Here is a 16,748-nt window from a genome sequence, read left to right on the forward strand (position 1 = left end):
TTGTTAATTTTGAAGATAATTAAATATTCATTCCAATTTTACAATTTTCTTTTTATACTTTGTGGTGTATGTTATTTATATACTACATATATATTGTTTATTTAAAATGATTTAAGAAAATATTTAATATTATGTTAAATATTAAATACAATTATTTAAGTAAATAATATTTATATATTTCTCAAAGAATTTTTAAGGCTTGTAGGACTTAGGTCCTGGGGCAACATACCCAATGTATAAAATGAGCCTGTGTTTTCTTGCAGGTAGGATACATAGAGAGTTCACAGACTTGAATTGATGAACTGTTGTTAGGAGAAAAAACTGCAAACATCTTGAGCTATTAATTGTTTAATTTGAGGAAAAGGCAATAATGGTAACCACACCTGGTCAGAAGAAACTGGGGCTAAATAATTATAAAGTGCTAGGCTGCTCACGAAGCCGACAACCTCCAAGAGGTCAGGGTATCCTAGGACCTAGAGGGTTTGGCAGTAGAGCAGACAGGTGCAGTATGTCAAGATGGTACTGGAGGTTCCTGCCATAGGGGCTCTCACTACTCCAAGCACACGACAGTGGAGAACAAACTATAAAGAGAAGAATGTAAAAGACATAGTCAGTAGTGGTTACAATAAAATTTCACTTTATCATTCTTTTAAAAACTGTGCATGCTTTATGCACTCTTCTATCCCTTTCCTTAGATCAGAAATGGAACAGAAGCACAGAGCTATTTAGAGAGGAAAAGCCAAAGTCCTGATGGACTTGCACCAGTTTAGAAGCAGATAGAGGCCACCCAAAGTGTGGCTTCTGTGAAGGTAACAGAGAATAAATGTTCTCCGTGAAAGCCGAGTGCCTGGGAGGCAAGCTAACCACGCAGCTGGCAGACATGTTGGCATGACCTTTACTATCTCTATGAGGCAGGAGCCCATATCTCCCATATTTTAGCTGGCTCTGGACTGGGAGCCACAGAACCCAGATAGAATAAAAGTAAGGTACTAGACAGGGAGAGGAGCGGGATGACAGAAAGAGAGGAAAAGGAGAGGAAGGCAAAGAAAGAAGGAAAGAAATTTTCCACTAAAAATAAACCTGCAAACCAAACTTCTAAAACATTTAAGGAAAATATTTCTAAGAAAGACTGGTGGCAAAATCAACAATCAAAAGGTGAAATCACCTCAGACAAATGAAAACAGTTAAACAATCTACAGGAAAGAGGGTAGGGGAAAAGAGGCCATTCCCTGGCTTAAAAAGATGGATTGATAGAAAAATGTTTTTTCCAAAGAATTCTCAAAGAGAGAAATGTATTTACCAAACAAACAGGGAATTATGAAACAAATAGGAATAAATGAAAAAGAATATAAAGAACATGAAAAAGAACTTATCAGAAATCATAGAAATAAAAAAAAATCATGAGAGCTTTAAAAAGGGCATCTGAAAAAAGGGGGGGGTGTCTCTTCTTAAGGTGGAAGTACAAATTTGGTGGGCTACCTCTATCTGAGGTCAGCTTTTGTTTTCCCTTACTTTTCACTTTTGCAGACTAAACTTCTCCAGCTGCCCTAACTATTCTTCATATCTCAGGGTTTCTAGACCTCAAACTGGCTCTAAGAACTAGACACAGTGCTTGAGAATCTACCAGTAAAAGGACACTATCAGTTCCCATCCTCTAGACAGTCTACACTTTTACCAGTTGAATCATAGCCTTTGTTCATAATGATATTTGTGGTCAGCAATCAAGTCTTTTTTTCTACATAAAAAATACAGTCAAACCCAGCTTTCTTCCCCTATCAGGTACTTGTAAGACTGATTAAACATACATCTCTGGTTTTTGTTTGTTTTTTCTTTTTCTTTCTTTTCTTTTTCTCTTTTATTGAGTTATAGTCAGTTTACAATGTTGTGTCAATTTCTGGTGTACAGAACTTTTTTCAGTCACACATGAATATGAACATATATCACTGTTAACCTTTATCTTACTGGTTTTGGCTTTGTATTTCCATGGTATTATTTTTAATATAAATTCCATCAAAATAAACCTTTGACTTTCATCTTATCTGCAAATAAGATAGGCAAGCCTTCTGTCTTGTTCAAAATATTAAAAAGGGCTGGACCTCAGACAGAACCCACTAGTACACCAGGAGAAACTTCTCTCCAGGGGATCAGAGGTCAGGTAGCCAATACTCTTTTGATACAGTTATTCAAACAGTTGGGAGCTCATTGTTGCTATTCTGTGACCCGCTAGTGTGTGGTATCCTGAAGATAGTACTTCTATTTCCTTGTTTTTTTTTCCCTCTTCTAAATGTTTTCCACTGTACTTTTGACCTCATGTTCACTAAAACTTTTGGAGAACCCTACTTCTGTTTAACCAGTACATATTTATGGGTATCTGCTCTTTGCCAGAAAAAGCTGATGCTGAAGTTACAACGGTGACTGAAAAGAGACACAGTCTCAGTGCTCCTGAAATTGACAGGCTGGAGGGTAAGATATTCGTGAATCACATAAACACAAAGATAAAGGTAAAATCGCAACTGTAATAAATGCTATGAAGGAGAGATGCAGTGTGTTGAGAGGTTATAATGGTGAAATTGATCTAGTCTGGGAGATTACGCTTTCCTAATTAAGTGAAATTAGATCTAAGGCCTTAAGGATAAATGGGAATTATCTTGGTTGAACATGGGTAGAAAGAAAGAGGAAGAGTTCCATGCAGATGAATCAGTAAGTGCAAAGGCCCTATGGTGGGAGAGAGGAGGTTTCATTCAAGGAGGTAAAAGATAGCCATGGCAGCTGACATGGAGAACCAAGGGGAGTGAGGTGAGGGAGGAGGCTGGGGAATGACCATTCAGGACTGTATCTCTCTGCCCTGCTTTATCTTTGAAACAAGGAATACTCTTCTAGAGCATCTTCTAGCCACAAGTCCTGCTCTGGTATATACTGTATTATAATATCTAGCACTGTGAAATACTATTTGTTTTCTTGGCTTAACATTTCAGGTTTACTTCATCATTTATACTCTGCGCTTTGGTGGGTAGACATCAGAGATCATAAATACTACTTTTAATCAACTTCTTGCTTCACCTTCCAACCCCAGTGTCATTAGCATCACCTGAGAACGTGTTAGAAATGCAAATGCTCCATTCCCATCCAGATCTACTAAATCAGAAATTCTGAGTGGTGCCCAGCAATATGTGATTTTAAAAGCCCACCAGCTGATACTATACATGCTAAAGTTTGAAAAATCTACTCTAAAGAATTATCTGCACACATTGTATCAGATACTTTTTTTAAAAAACATTTTTAAAAATTGAGTTATACTCATTTTACAATGTTGTGTCAAATTCCAGTGTAGAGCACAATTTTTCAGTTATACATGAGCATACATATATTCATTCTCACATTCTCTTTTGCTGTGAGCCACCACAAGATCCTGTATATATTTCCCTGTGCTACACAGTACAATCTTGTTTACCTATTGTACATTTTGAAATCCCAGTCTGTCCTTTCCCACCCCTCATCCCCCTGGCAACCACAAGTTTGTATTCTACGTCTATGAGTCTGTTTCTGTTTAGTATTCTTTTTTTTTTTCATATTCCGCATATGAACAATCTCGTTTGGTATTTTTCTTTCTCTTCCTGGCTTACTTCACTTAGAGTGACATTCTCCAGGAATATCCATGTTGCTGCAAATGGCATTATTTTGTCAGTTTTTATGGCTGAGTAGTATTCCATTGTATAAATATACCACCTCTTCTTTATCCAGTCATTTGTTGATGGGCATTAAGGCTGTTTCCATGTCTTGGCTATTGTAAATAGTGCTGCTATGAACATTGGGGTGCAGGTGTCATTTTGGAAGGCAGCTATGCTCACCACTATACCACCAATGCTGCACAAGGTGTCATTTTGAAGTAGGGTTTCTTCTGGATATATGCCCAGGAGTGGGATTCCTGGGTCATATGGTAAGTCTATGCCTAGTCTTTTGAGGAATCTCCATACTGTTTTCCAAAGTGGCTGCACCAAACTGCATTCCTACCAGTCAGATACTTGTTTTAACAACGAAAGTTATGTATTTAGCTCAGTTCTCCAGGTTGACAGCTTGGGCTGGGCTCAGCTAGGCAGTTCTGATTTCCTCATGCTCAGTCACTGTGAGCAGTCTGCTGGGTTAGCTGAAGGCTGGCTGGTGTAGGATGCCTTCAGCTGACACAGCTTAACTCTTGCTATTTGTGGCCTCTTTTCTCCAATAGTTCTGTGTTTGTTCACCTGGTGGCTAGACGGAGCTCCAAGAGATAGAAAACAGAAGCATTCAAGGAGTCTTGAGGCCTAGGCTCAAAAGTGGCACCCTGCCATGTCTGCTGCATTCTATTGGCTGAGGTAAGTCCAAGGTCATCCTAGATTCAAGGTGAGGAGGAAAAGACTTTACCTGTTGATGGGAAGAGCTGCAAAGTCACATTGTGAAGTGTATGGATACAAGGAGGGTGGAGATTGTGACTTCTTCTACACCTGTGCATATAGAAACAATACTTCTGTTTATTGTAGCATTCTGATGATAGCAAAACAATGAAGCAACCTAAATACCCCTCAATAAGAGAATGGGCAAATTGTGGCAAAGTCGTACCATGGAATACTATGTATCTGTTGAAAGGAATGAGTTAGGTCTCTTTCTAGGTCAACTAGAAGAAATACAAAACCAAGAACTTTTTTTTTTTTAATGGAAAAAGGAAACTGAACAGCAATTTGTACAGAATAGCATTTATATACTTTTAAAACCTACACAGTATAACATATTTTTGATGGATGCATATGATATGTTTATGAAAGTATTAGAGAAGGGCTAGAAGTCTATACATCTAACTTACAGCTGTGATCCCTCCTGGAGAGTGGGGAAGGAGGCAAGAATTCAAAGTGGTAGTCAGAGGATATTAACTTTATCTGTTAGGTTCTCACTGAAAAAATACATTTATATGTGTTCTATGAAATTCCAATTTTAAAAATAAAATGCAAATTTTGTTGGACGCTCATTTCAGGATAAGTCTCTTCTTTGACACGTTCTTCCAGGTCGTTATGAGATTCTGTCATTCACTCAAGCCATGGTTAGTGAAGATTGCTATGTTCTATACACTTTACTAGGTGCTAAGAGCTCTCAGTGCTTTGCCAAATTCCTATCATTTTAATCTCTAAGTCCTTCATTTTCTGACCTATATCTTTGAAGTCTTTAGCAAGAAATTCCAGGGTTTTTTTTGTTTGTTTGTTTTGTTTTGTTTTTTCCTGCATCATGGAGTTTTGTGTTTATCCATAGAAACGGGCTGTCATTGGTGGGACTTAACCAATCGGGATCTGGGAAGATGCACACCTCCCAGTGAACCTTGTCAAGATTAATCAGGTGGATGTCACCACTTAGCCGGGATCACATTCATTCAATGTCATTCATTTTCATCCCACCCGTATACCCTCTAGCAAAACCTATTCTCAGAGAGCTTGCTTCCAAAACTTCTATTAAGCACAGGACAGAAGTCCATGTGCCTGTCCATACTTGTCACAAATGACTGGATGACAGGTAGACTCTTACCCAAGGTGGGCCAAATCAGAGTCTCTGTTCCAGAACTTTGTAGCTGTGGTACATAAATTCTGGTCAGTCTTTCCTGTGTGGTTGAGCTGACAGATCCTGAAGGACCAGATGGCCACCCTTTCCCTCATGCACTGAGAGACAGAGAAACCTAGTCTGCAAAGAGGAGTTAGTTAGACAGACAATTAGTTGAGAATAGGTGCCACTTTAGTTTGATAGCTCAGAGTCCAGCTTTCAGCTTAATATAAATCATAGTGTCTGGGGGAATGTCTACAAGAATCCCTTTAAATATTCCAGTAATCTCCCCAATTCTTTCCTTTGTTTTCTTTTCCCCCCAATTAGTTGGGATGGGTTTCTGTTACTACTAATTAAATAATCCTTTACTCCAGCACCAATCATCACAAAACATGAGGTGGTGACCTGTCCCTTCAGGCCAGAACCTGCAAAGCTATCTTTGTGATCACAACACATGTCACTCTTCTGAATGTCTGGAACAACACTCTGTATGGGAGGAATCTCATGTAAGGGGATATCTTTCATTGTTTAGAATTTCTTGCTTCCATTTTTACATTTTTCTACTTCTAAATAATCTATGGGTCAAAAAAGGAAGCCTCAGGGGAAATTTAAAAAATACATTGAACTGAGTGAAATACAACATATCAAAATTTATAGAACACAGATAAAGTGGTGCTGAAGGGGAAATTTATAGCACCAATTGCTGTAAAGTGTAAAGGAGCTGCTATAGATTAGGAAAGAGTGAATGTCTCAAATCAATAATCTAAGCTCTTATTTAGAAAAAGAAGAGCAAAGTAAACCCAAAGCATCAGAAAAAGGGAATAATAGAGAACATATATCAATGAAATTGAAAATTAAGGAAATGGGGAAAGTAAATGAAAAAAAGGTTTGAGCTGCCTACAATTATTAAGCATATTTTATTTTTAATTTTAAAACACCCAGATGAAATCTCCAAGTCCAGATGGTTTTACTGGAGAATTCTACCGAATGTTTAAGTAAGAATTAACACTGATTCTATACAATCTCTTTCAGAAGACAAGGGAATTCATTTTATATAGGTAGCCAAGCCCTAATACCAAAACCAGACAAAGACACTACAAAAATTATAGCCTAATATCCATTTGGAATAGAGATACAAAAATTATTAACAAAATATTATCAAATTCAGCAGTATATAAAAAGTATTATACTCCATGACCAAATGAGGCTTATTCCAAGAATTCAAGGTTGGTTTAATATTTTAAAAGTCAATCAACATAATCGGGTGTATTAAGAAGCTAAAGAAGAAAAAATCACATGATAATATCAGTTGATGTAGAAAAAATCATTTGACAAAATTCAACACCTTTTTATAATAAAAAAAAATCTTAGAAACATAGGAATAGAGAGGAATTTGGTCAACTTGATAAAAAATCACCTACCAAAAATCCTACAGTTCACATTGTATTCAATGGGCAAAGACTGAATGCTTTCCCACTAAGATTGAGAATAAGGTAAATATGTCCATTCTCACAACTTTTATTCAACATAGTGCTAGAAATTCTAGGCAGTACAATAGGCAGGAAATAAAATAAAAGTTAAAGATTTAGAAAAGAGGAGATAAAACTGTCCCTGCTTGCAGAGGATATGATTATGTAGGTGGAAGATCCCAAAGAAATCTTAAAAAGAAACAAATCTAACCTCCCAAAGCTAGTAAGTGAGCATGGCAAGGTCACAGGATATTAGAAAAATGTACAAATATGAATTATATTTCTATACAGTAGCAATGAACATTTGGACACTAAAATTTTAAATGCAATACCATGTTTATCATTCAAAAAAAAGTCCCAAAAGTTTTAGGTGTAAATCTAACAAAGTATGTACAGGATGTGTATACTGAAAACTATATAACAGTGATGAAAGAAATCAAATAAGATTTAATAAATGGAGAGACATACCATATTGATGGATTGGAAGACTGAATGTAGTAAAGATGTCAGCCATCCCTAAATTGATATATAAGTTTAATATAATTCCTATCAAAATCCCAGCAAGATTGTTTTGTAGATATAGACAAGAATCCATTAAAATTCATTTGGAAAGCCATAAAAATCAGAATAGCTAAAACAATTTTGAAAAAGAAAAAGTGGGAGAAATCAGTCTACTTGATTTTCAGACATATGTAGCCCAGTAATCAAGACTGTGTGGTATTGACAGAGGGCTAGACATGCAGATCTACGGATGTCAATCAATACAGAGAACATAGGAACAGACCGATACAAATATGTCCAACTGACTTTTGACAATTATGCAAAACAAATTCAATGGAAGCAAAATAGTCTGTTTAAACAAACCACGTTGGGACAACTGGACATTCACAGGCACAAAAAAAAAAAAAGAAAGAAAAAGCGCCTCATTCTGAGTCTCACACCAAGTCTCACACCTTATACAAAAGCTTACTCAAAATGGATTACACACGTAAATGTAAATGTAAAACTATAAAACTTAAAAAACCAAAAAACTCCAGGAGAATATCACTGGGGCCTGGGGCTATTGAAAAAGTCCACAGACTTGACCGAAAGTATTGTCCATAAAAGGAAAAATGAATAAATTTGACTCAGTCAGAATAAAAGACTTTTGCTCTGAGAAATACCCTGTTACGAGGATAAAAAGACAAGCTACAGACTGGAAGAAAATATTTGCAAACCACATATCCAACAAAGGACTAATATCTAGAATATTTAAATAACCCTCAAAACTCAACAGTAAAAAACCAAAAAATACAATTAGAACATGGCCAGAAGAAATATAGAGACATTTCACTGAAGAGGGTATACAGATGGCAAATAAGTACATGAAAAGTTGTTCACCATCATTTCACGAGAGAAATGCAAACTAAAACTACAACGGAACATTCGTGCATATCTATTGAAACGGCAAAAATAGTAACAACACCAAATGCTGGCAAGGATGCGGAGAAACTGAATTACTCATACATTGCTGGCAGAAATGTAAAATTGTACAGCCACTCTGGAAAATTATTTGGGAGTTTCTTAAAGAAAACTAAACACACAACTTCCATATGACCCAGTATTTGCAATTCTGAGCATTTAGCACAGAGAAACGAGGACTGATATTCATACAAAAGCTGTATATGAATATTTATACCAGCTTTATTCATAATAGTCCAAATTGGACAACCCAGATGTCCTTCAAGAGGGGAATAGTTAAAAACAAACAAACAAACAAACTGTGGCACATCCATACCATGGAAGACTATTCAACAAAAAAATAAATAAACTATTGATACACACAATAAATAACCTGGATAAATCTCCTGAGGGTTACAGTGAGTGACAGCAGCAATTCCCAAAGTTATGTATCTGTATGATTCCATTCATACATTCTAGAAATGACAAAATTTTAGAAATGAAAAACATATTCGTGTTCACCATGGGTTAAGGAGTGGGTAGGAGTGAGAGGAAGACAGATGCTGCTTTAAAAGGGAAACATGAGGGACCCTTGTGGTGATGGAACTTTTCCATTTCTTGGCTATACCAATTGTCAGGGTCCTGGTTGTGATTAATGTCCTGTAGTTTTGCAAGATGTTACTATGGGAAACCAGGAAATAGTACACAGGATCTTTGTGTCTTATGTCTTAGAACTGCAATGATCTTAAAATTTAAAAAAAACTTACTTTAAAATAAAAGATGTGGTAGGAACCAGGGTGAATATTCTGAAACTCAAATACAATCATATCTATCCCCTACTTGAAATTCTTTAAAGCCCCCTTTACCAATAGGAGAAAAGGTCCAGACTCCTGTGGGTAGGGAGGTGGATAACCTAAAGAAAAGAAAACTTTTCTTTTCCCCCAAGAAAAAAAGAAAATTCCATAAAGGAATGAACCCCGTTTTCTCCCCTGCCAAGACGGTAGCCCGACCTCTGGCTCATGAAGGTCTGGGCTTTCCAAGGGGCAGTTAACAACTGAAACTGGTCATTTGAGAGGTCTCAATCCAATGAAGCATAAACAGAGAAGGTTTTATCTTCCCTCGTTATCTAATTTGCTAACCCAATCCCTTTCCAACTGGGTGGAGGGGAACTTTAGTGACATCTCTGGTCTCAAACCTTTTCAGCCATATCTAGCTATTAAAATAGTGTATTTTCAAGGGATGTTCAGTTGCTTTAGGTACTGTTGCCTCTGCCAAGTTCATTTCAACACCCTCTCTCCTGGAGCTGGGCAGGTGCCTTTTGCACTGAGGCCCTGGCAGGGCTTGAATGGACTTGTGCAGGGACGGGCATCTGCTTGTTCCCTTCCTTCCAGTCTCTCACGCACACCCCTGCTGTCAGGAACAGGTGTGGAGCAAGACAGCATGGTGGTTGGTGCCGTTTCTAATAGTCCAACCCTGAGTCTGGGCCATGCAGCTGGCAGAGCCTTGGGGAAGCTGCCCACCAAAGGCGTGGCTGCCCGCGCACACTGAACAGGAACCACCGAAGACTGTGGCTTTGCAAAGCTCAGGGAGGCCAGGAGAGGCTAAATTGCTCACGGAAATAAAGTTACATGGCAAGAATCTGAATGCGAATTAGGATTCACTCTTGGGTCTGCACACTTCCTTGTTTGGTTCCCCCGGGGAACTTGTGCAAAGTAATGCAGGCAAGGGAGTGTGCGTGCCACGTGAAGATTTACAGAGGAAGGAAGAGCACAGCCCCCTACAGCCTCCATCGCACTGTCAGCACTTCTGAGACCCTTTTCAGCCTGTTTCTTCAGCTCTATCTTTTTTCAAATGGAGACAAAATAGCTGGTGATGTTACTGTTGGATTTCGAAGCTGGAAGGCCCATTAAACGTTATCTAGTGTGGTGGCTTTTATGTGCTAGGACACTTGAAAATGCATGGAGCATTTTTTTTTTCTTATCATAATGTGGCAAGGGGGAATGATTTTGAAAGTTCTCCCTTTGTGGGACAGTTGTGCTGACAAAGATTCTCTCTTGGACTAAACTCAGGCCACCTTCCTCTGAGCCCTCTCCTGGATGAGGCCTCAACCTTGGCTATAAAGGCTTAAACTAACACTAACGGTTTCTGACCGCTCAAAGGCCCCTTAAAGGGTCTGCCTGGGAAAACCCAAGGCTGCTGAAAGCATTTCCTGTTTGTTTCCACAACACCTGATGATAGGGCCCTTGTCTCCCAGTCTTCTGCGGGAGGGCAGGAACCTAACTTCAGTTAGTAAGCAAATTCAGATGGCTGTCATGTGGACCAACACCCTCTTCCAGCTTTTCGTAATTTTTACTTCCCCAGTTGCGCGTTCTGCCTCCTCCCTCTGCACAAATCCAAACGGTGCCCGGCTCTCCCCCGCTACTGTCAGTCATTCCTGAATAAAATCTGTTTTCACGGCTTTGACTAATGTCCAGCTGTGTTTATCTTTGACAGTTAACAGTAAATTGTTCTGGCCAACATACCACCCTTGAGAAACAGAAATCTTGCTTCTAAAACAAGGTCTCGTGGGTGTGTTCACTTTGTGATAATTCGTCCACATGTACACTTAATGACTCGTGCATTTTTCTGTCCATATCTTATACTCTAATGTAAAGTTCATATGTAGCCAAATAAAAACCTGAAAAAACTGGTAACAAAGGATACATTAAGAAATAATCCCCAAGCAACCACTGATCTGTTTTTTTGTCACTGTAGATTAGTCTGCATTTTTTAGAATCTTATATTTATTTATGAAATCATAGAGTATGCACAGACCCCTTTTTTTCTTTTTGTCCTGGCTTCTTTCACTCAGCATAATTATTTTGAAATTAATACATGTTAGTTCATACATCGTTAGTTCATTCCTTTTACTGCTGAGTTACATTGCATTATATGGATATACCACAATGTGTTTATATACTTACCAGTTGATGGACATTTGGGTTATTTCCAGTTTTTGATTATTACAAATAAGGCTGCTATGAACATTTATATACAAGTTTTTGTGTGAACATAGGTTTTCATTTCTCTTGGCTGTATACTGAGCACCTGGAATTTCTGGGTCATATGATAACTCTGCTCAATCTTTTGAGAATCTGCCAGATTGTTTTCAAAGCAGGTGTATCATTTTACTTTCCTACGCACACAGTATGAGAGTTCCAATTTCTCCACATCCTTGCCAACACTGTCTTTCTGATCATTGCAGGTGTGAAGTAGCATCTCATGTGGTTTTGCTTTGCATTTCCCTGATGCCTAATAATGCTGAGCTTATTGGCCATTTGTGTATCTTCGGAGAAATGTCTATTCAGTTCCTTTGCCCATTTATATAACATTCTTGAAATGGCAAAATTATGGAAACGGAGAACAGATTAGTGGTAACAAGTGGTTAGGGAATGGGGTCGGAGGAGGAGAGAAGAGAGGGTGGTTTATGAAAAGGCACATGAAGCATATTGATAGTGATGGAAGTGTTCTTTATCTTGACTGGTGGTGAATGAATGAACCCACACATGTGATCAAATTACATAGAATTAAATACACCCCCTCCCCGTGAAAATGAATATAAGTAAAACTAGGGAAACCTGATTCAGTACATGTGCTGCCGGAGCGAGCACAGGGAAACCTGATTCAGAATGGTGCAGTTGTATCAATATCCTGGTTGTGACATTACACTATAGTTTTGTAAGATGTTACCACTGGGAAAACTGGATGAAGGATAACACATGATTTCTCTGTACTACTTACCAGTACGTGTGAATCTACAATTATCTCAGAAAATAAAAAGTTTAATTAAAAATGCAATTAAAAACCTTTATGATCAATTCTTCAACAAGACATAACATTCCTAAATGTGTCTGTGCCTGACAAAAGAAAGTCAAACTATGTGAGGCAAAAACTAACAGACCTGCAAGGGGAAATAGATGACTCCACTGTCATAGTTGAGGATCTCAACAATTTTTCATCAGAAATCAGCTGGATATAATGGACACCTATAGACAACTTCACCCAATAACAGAATACATATTCTTCTCAAGCTCACAGGGAACATTCACCAAGATGGACCATCTTTTGGGCCATACAAAACATACCTTAACAAATTTAAAAGTAAAGAATTCCTACAATGTCTTCTTTCAGATCTCAGTACTGATAGTTGGAAAAATCTCAACTGCCTGGAGCTTTATCAATACACTTTTTTTTTTTTTGCAAGAGGGAGGTAATTAGGTTTACTTATTTAGTTTAGTTTTTCAATGGCGGTACTAGGGATTGAACCCAGGACTTTGTGGGTGCTAAGCATGCACTCTACCACTTGAGCTATACCCTCATAACAATATAGTTCTAAATAACACATAGATCAAAGAAGAAACCTCACAGGAGATTAAAAAATTATTGAGCTCAATTAAAATAGAAACATAGCAACAAAATTTGTGGGATGCAGTGAAAGTAGTGCTTATAGGGGAATTTATAGCACTGAACGCAAATATTAGATAAAAAGAAGATCTAAAATCAATCATGTAAACATCTGTCTTAGGAAACTAGAAAAGGAGAGCAAATTAAATCCAAAGTAAGCAGAAAAAAATAATAAAAATCAGAGCAGAAATCAATGAAATTAAAAACAGAAAATCAACAGAGAAAATTGATGAAACACAAAAAGCTGGTTCTTTGAAAAGGCAAATAAAACTGGTAAGCCTCGAGCCAGGATAACTAAGAAGGAAAGACAGAATGTGCAAATTACTAATATCAGAAATGAAAGACAGTACATCATCACAGATCCCGTGGATATTAAAAGGATAACCAAGGAATACATGAATAGCTCTATGCCCACAAATTTGCTGACCTAGATGAAATGGACCAATTACTTGAAAGACACAATCTGCCAAAACTCACACAAGAAGAAATAGCCAATCTGAGTAGGCCTCTATAAAAGGAATTGAATCAATAATTTATAACCTTCCAAAACAGAAAGTATTAGGCTCAGATGGGTTCACTGGTGAATTCTAGCGAACATTTCAGGAAGAAATTGAATCAGTTCTCTACACTCTCTCTCAGAGGATAGAAACAGGGAATACTTTTTAACTCGTTCTATGAGGCCAGCATTACCCTAATATCAAAACCATAAAAAGATATTATGAATGCATGTTCACTGTAGTAATGGGAATTTTAAACTCTTGGGAACTGGGACCAGACCCTACAGCCATTCCATGTCCCTTCTCTACGGGTCAACAGGGAGTCTGAAACACGGCTCTGTAGCTCTGTTGCTGCGGCTGACGGTGTCCCCCGAATTGCCCACGAGGGCCTGATGAGTGCCCCAATTCACTGCTGAACAAGTTGTGCAGCAGAAGGGACCCAGTGGAGGGCCATTCAGTCACATGACTTCTCCGGTGGCCTTAGTAACAACCAGCCTCAGACAGATTTACCTCCTGGGGAAGCGGGGAAGGAGTTTTTTTCTGAAAAACAAAGAATGAGGCAACAGAGTGCTGTAGGCATCTATTTTAGTCTCACAGCACTAAATAGTTCCCAGTTGCAGGTGTTAAAATATCCAGAATCCATGGAGAACAGAACAGATGACATTATTCATCCCGCCTCTGCTGCTCTGAGGCCCTTCTGCGATTCACAGCATTTAACAACTTGTGCGTGGACCAAACCTGCCTGTGCTCACAGGCTGCGTTCAATTCACTTCGGCTGATAAAACCTTTTACAGAGCGTTGCTATGGGGCCAGATTTCCAAGTTGGGGACGTACAAAGGTGATCAAGAGTCAGGGCTCCCCAGGAGCTCTCCATTAGCAGAGACGACAGGTGGAGAACCTCTGCACAGGGTCGACAGGCCCTGTCCTGCACAAGGGTGCCCGCGAAGGGGCAGGCGAGCTGAAATCCAGCCTGCACACTTATTTCCAAGCTGCGTGTCTGGCTCTAGAGGAAGAGGAGACTTTTCCTAATGTGCAGAAAGGAGCAAAAGGTGCACCCCGCAGCCCTCTGACTGAGATGCAGCCTTAGAATTCATTAAAAAGACAAGTGCTACGATAAAGTCAATAGCTGTGAGGAGGGAGGAGAGAGCAGGCCAGTCTCCCTAGGGAAGGAGTTAAGGGGAATGATGGAGATTGAGGGACGTTTCAGGAGGGCCCTGGAAGAGGAATTTGCCTGGCAGAATTGGTGAAACAAAGGCAAACCAGGCAGGAGAAACAGACTGAGCACAAATACAGAGGCTTGACAATACGACGCCTGTTTCTAGAAGAGGGAGCAGCTCAGTCTGGCTGATGAAGGTGGGGCCAGAAGGTAGGCAGAGCCAGATGGTGCAGGCCTTCCAAGCCACACTGAGGGTGCTGGGCTTCAGCCCGGAGGCCGGTGGCTCTCAGACTCTCGTGTGGTCTGAAACACACGGAGAGTTCGCTGCAAGTGTGATTTCCTCGGCCCGAGCCCCAGGGATGGGTTCTGATCCAGTAGGCCTGGGGAGGGGCCCAAGAGTGAACATTTAAAATGGTTTTCCCATAGGATTTTTTTTATTATTTTTTTTTTTACTGAAGTTTGGTTGATTCACAGCGTTAGTTCCAGGTATACAGCAAAGTGATTCAGAGATACATGTATATATTCAGTTTCTTTTCCATTTTGGCTTGGATATAGTTCCTTGTGCTATACAGTAGGTCCTTGTTGTTTATCTATTTTATATGTAGTACTGTGTATCTTTTAATCCCAAACTCCTAATCTATCCCTCCCCTAACCCAGTCCTCCTGGGTAACCACAGTTTGTTTTCTATGTCTATGAGTCTATTTCTGGTTTGTAAACAAAATTTGTATTTTTTTCTTCAGATTCCACATATAAGTGACATCATATCCCATAGGATTTTGATGCAGTGGTCAGAGGGTCAACAGTGCTGAGCTAGAAGGATGCTCAGAGGAGTTTAGGCAGCAGAGGGTCTGCTGGTCTCGCGGAAGCAAAGATGACCAGCTGCACAGCGTAGAATGGGACAGCTGGTGACATCCACTTTGCCAGGACGTGTTCTTAGAAAGCTGTCTCAGAGCCCAGTCCTTAATTAAGCCACCTCCAAGTGCAAAGGTCAGGTAACAGCTTAAAATATGAAGAAAGCAGGCTTTAGGGAACAAAGGCAAGAGTTTCAGGCCCAGCTCTACCACCTGTGGTTTGGGTCACTTCAGATTAATACTTATTTCCCCTCTGAGCCTTTGTCTGTGAACCAGCAGGACCTCTGAGGCCCCTCTCAGCCATATGGTATGAGGCTTTGATCCCTCCTGGTGAGAAGTTCATTGTATAACAGGATGCTAGATAAGGCCAAAAAAAAAAAAAAAAGCCTCTAATAGTGGAAGTTGAAATATGGTCAGAGTTGTTTTGGGGAGGGAAAGTTCTCTCTTTCTGAAACCTCAAGCCTCTCTGTGTGCCTGACGGCACCCAGCACAGTGCCCTGCACCTCGTAGGCACCCAGCACAGTGCCCTGCACCTCGTAGGCACTCGATACCTATTGCTTAATCATGACCAGCAGCTAGGGTGTGAGTCGGTTTTTCAGGGCTGGGCACATCTGAAACGCCTCCTCCATGCTTCATCCAGCCAATGGTCAGCAGACATTTAATAAGATGACCCTCCTATTATCCAGACTTTTACTGATTAGGGTTCTCAATTATCTGGATGTTTTAAAATAGCCTCAGGTAATGATAAAAATAACCCTGGGATGGCTGTAACCTATCTGTGGTTGGATGGGGGAAAGAAGCAGAGATTTTAAAGATGATGAAAAGATTTTGTGGGCTTAAACAGCCTTTAATATATGCAGACTTTGGCTTTAAACCTTGCCAAACATTGGAAGTTATGTGGGATATTTGAAAGTATAATTGAAAGCATATACCAGAAAAACAGCCTTTGGTTTGCCAGGGAAATGGTGGTCCTTCCCATCCCAAATCAAAAACCAAGTATAGATTTCCTTCGTTTATCACTTTGCAAATTGGAAGAGCCTGAGACTAGGTTGCAGTTAGCCCAGAGCAATGCGATGGGCATGCTGAACTCATTGCTAGTCAAGGAAAGGGTAAGACCGGAGTGGAGGCTGTGACCAGGAAGGCCTTGCATTTAGAAGATGCTCCTCAGGTGAGGCAGAAGCTGTTGGTATCTCGCCCACATTTCATGCCAGCACCTGCATTCCTGTGCCTGAGGATTCTCTGGGCCAGAGCCTGTTCTGCCCATGAGGGCAGCAGTCAGCAGATGTTGGGGAATTATTCCTGCCTCTGCCCCACCCCCCCCCAAAAAAGGAGAAAG

The 16,748-nt window shown here is 39.6% G+C and overlaps 1 long non-coding RNA gene across 1 annotated transcript in view; it reads left to right on the top strand.

Moving 5' to 3' along the window:
- LOC140696771 (uncharacterized) overlaps nt 1-16,748 on the top strand; it is a 36,483-nt gene that overhangs the window by 902 nt on the left and 18,833 nt on the right. The window contains exons 2-3 of the long non-coding RNA XR_012073263.1: nt 2,386-2,463; nt 4,223-4,349. This is a non-coding gene — a long non-coding RNA (uncharacterized lncRNA). The remainder of the gene's footprint in view (nt 1-2,385; nt 2,464-4,222; nt 4,350-16,748) is intronic.

Source organism: Vicugna pacos, chromosome 6 (genome assembly GCF_048564905.1).
Source record: "Vicugna pacos chromosome 6, VicPac4, whole genome shotgun sequence".
In the NCBI taxonomy this organism is placed as follows: Eukaryota; Metazoa; Chordata; class Mammalia; order Artiodactyla; family Camelidae; genus Vicugna; species Vicugna pacos.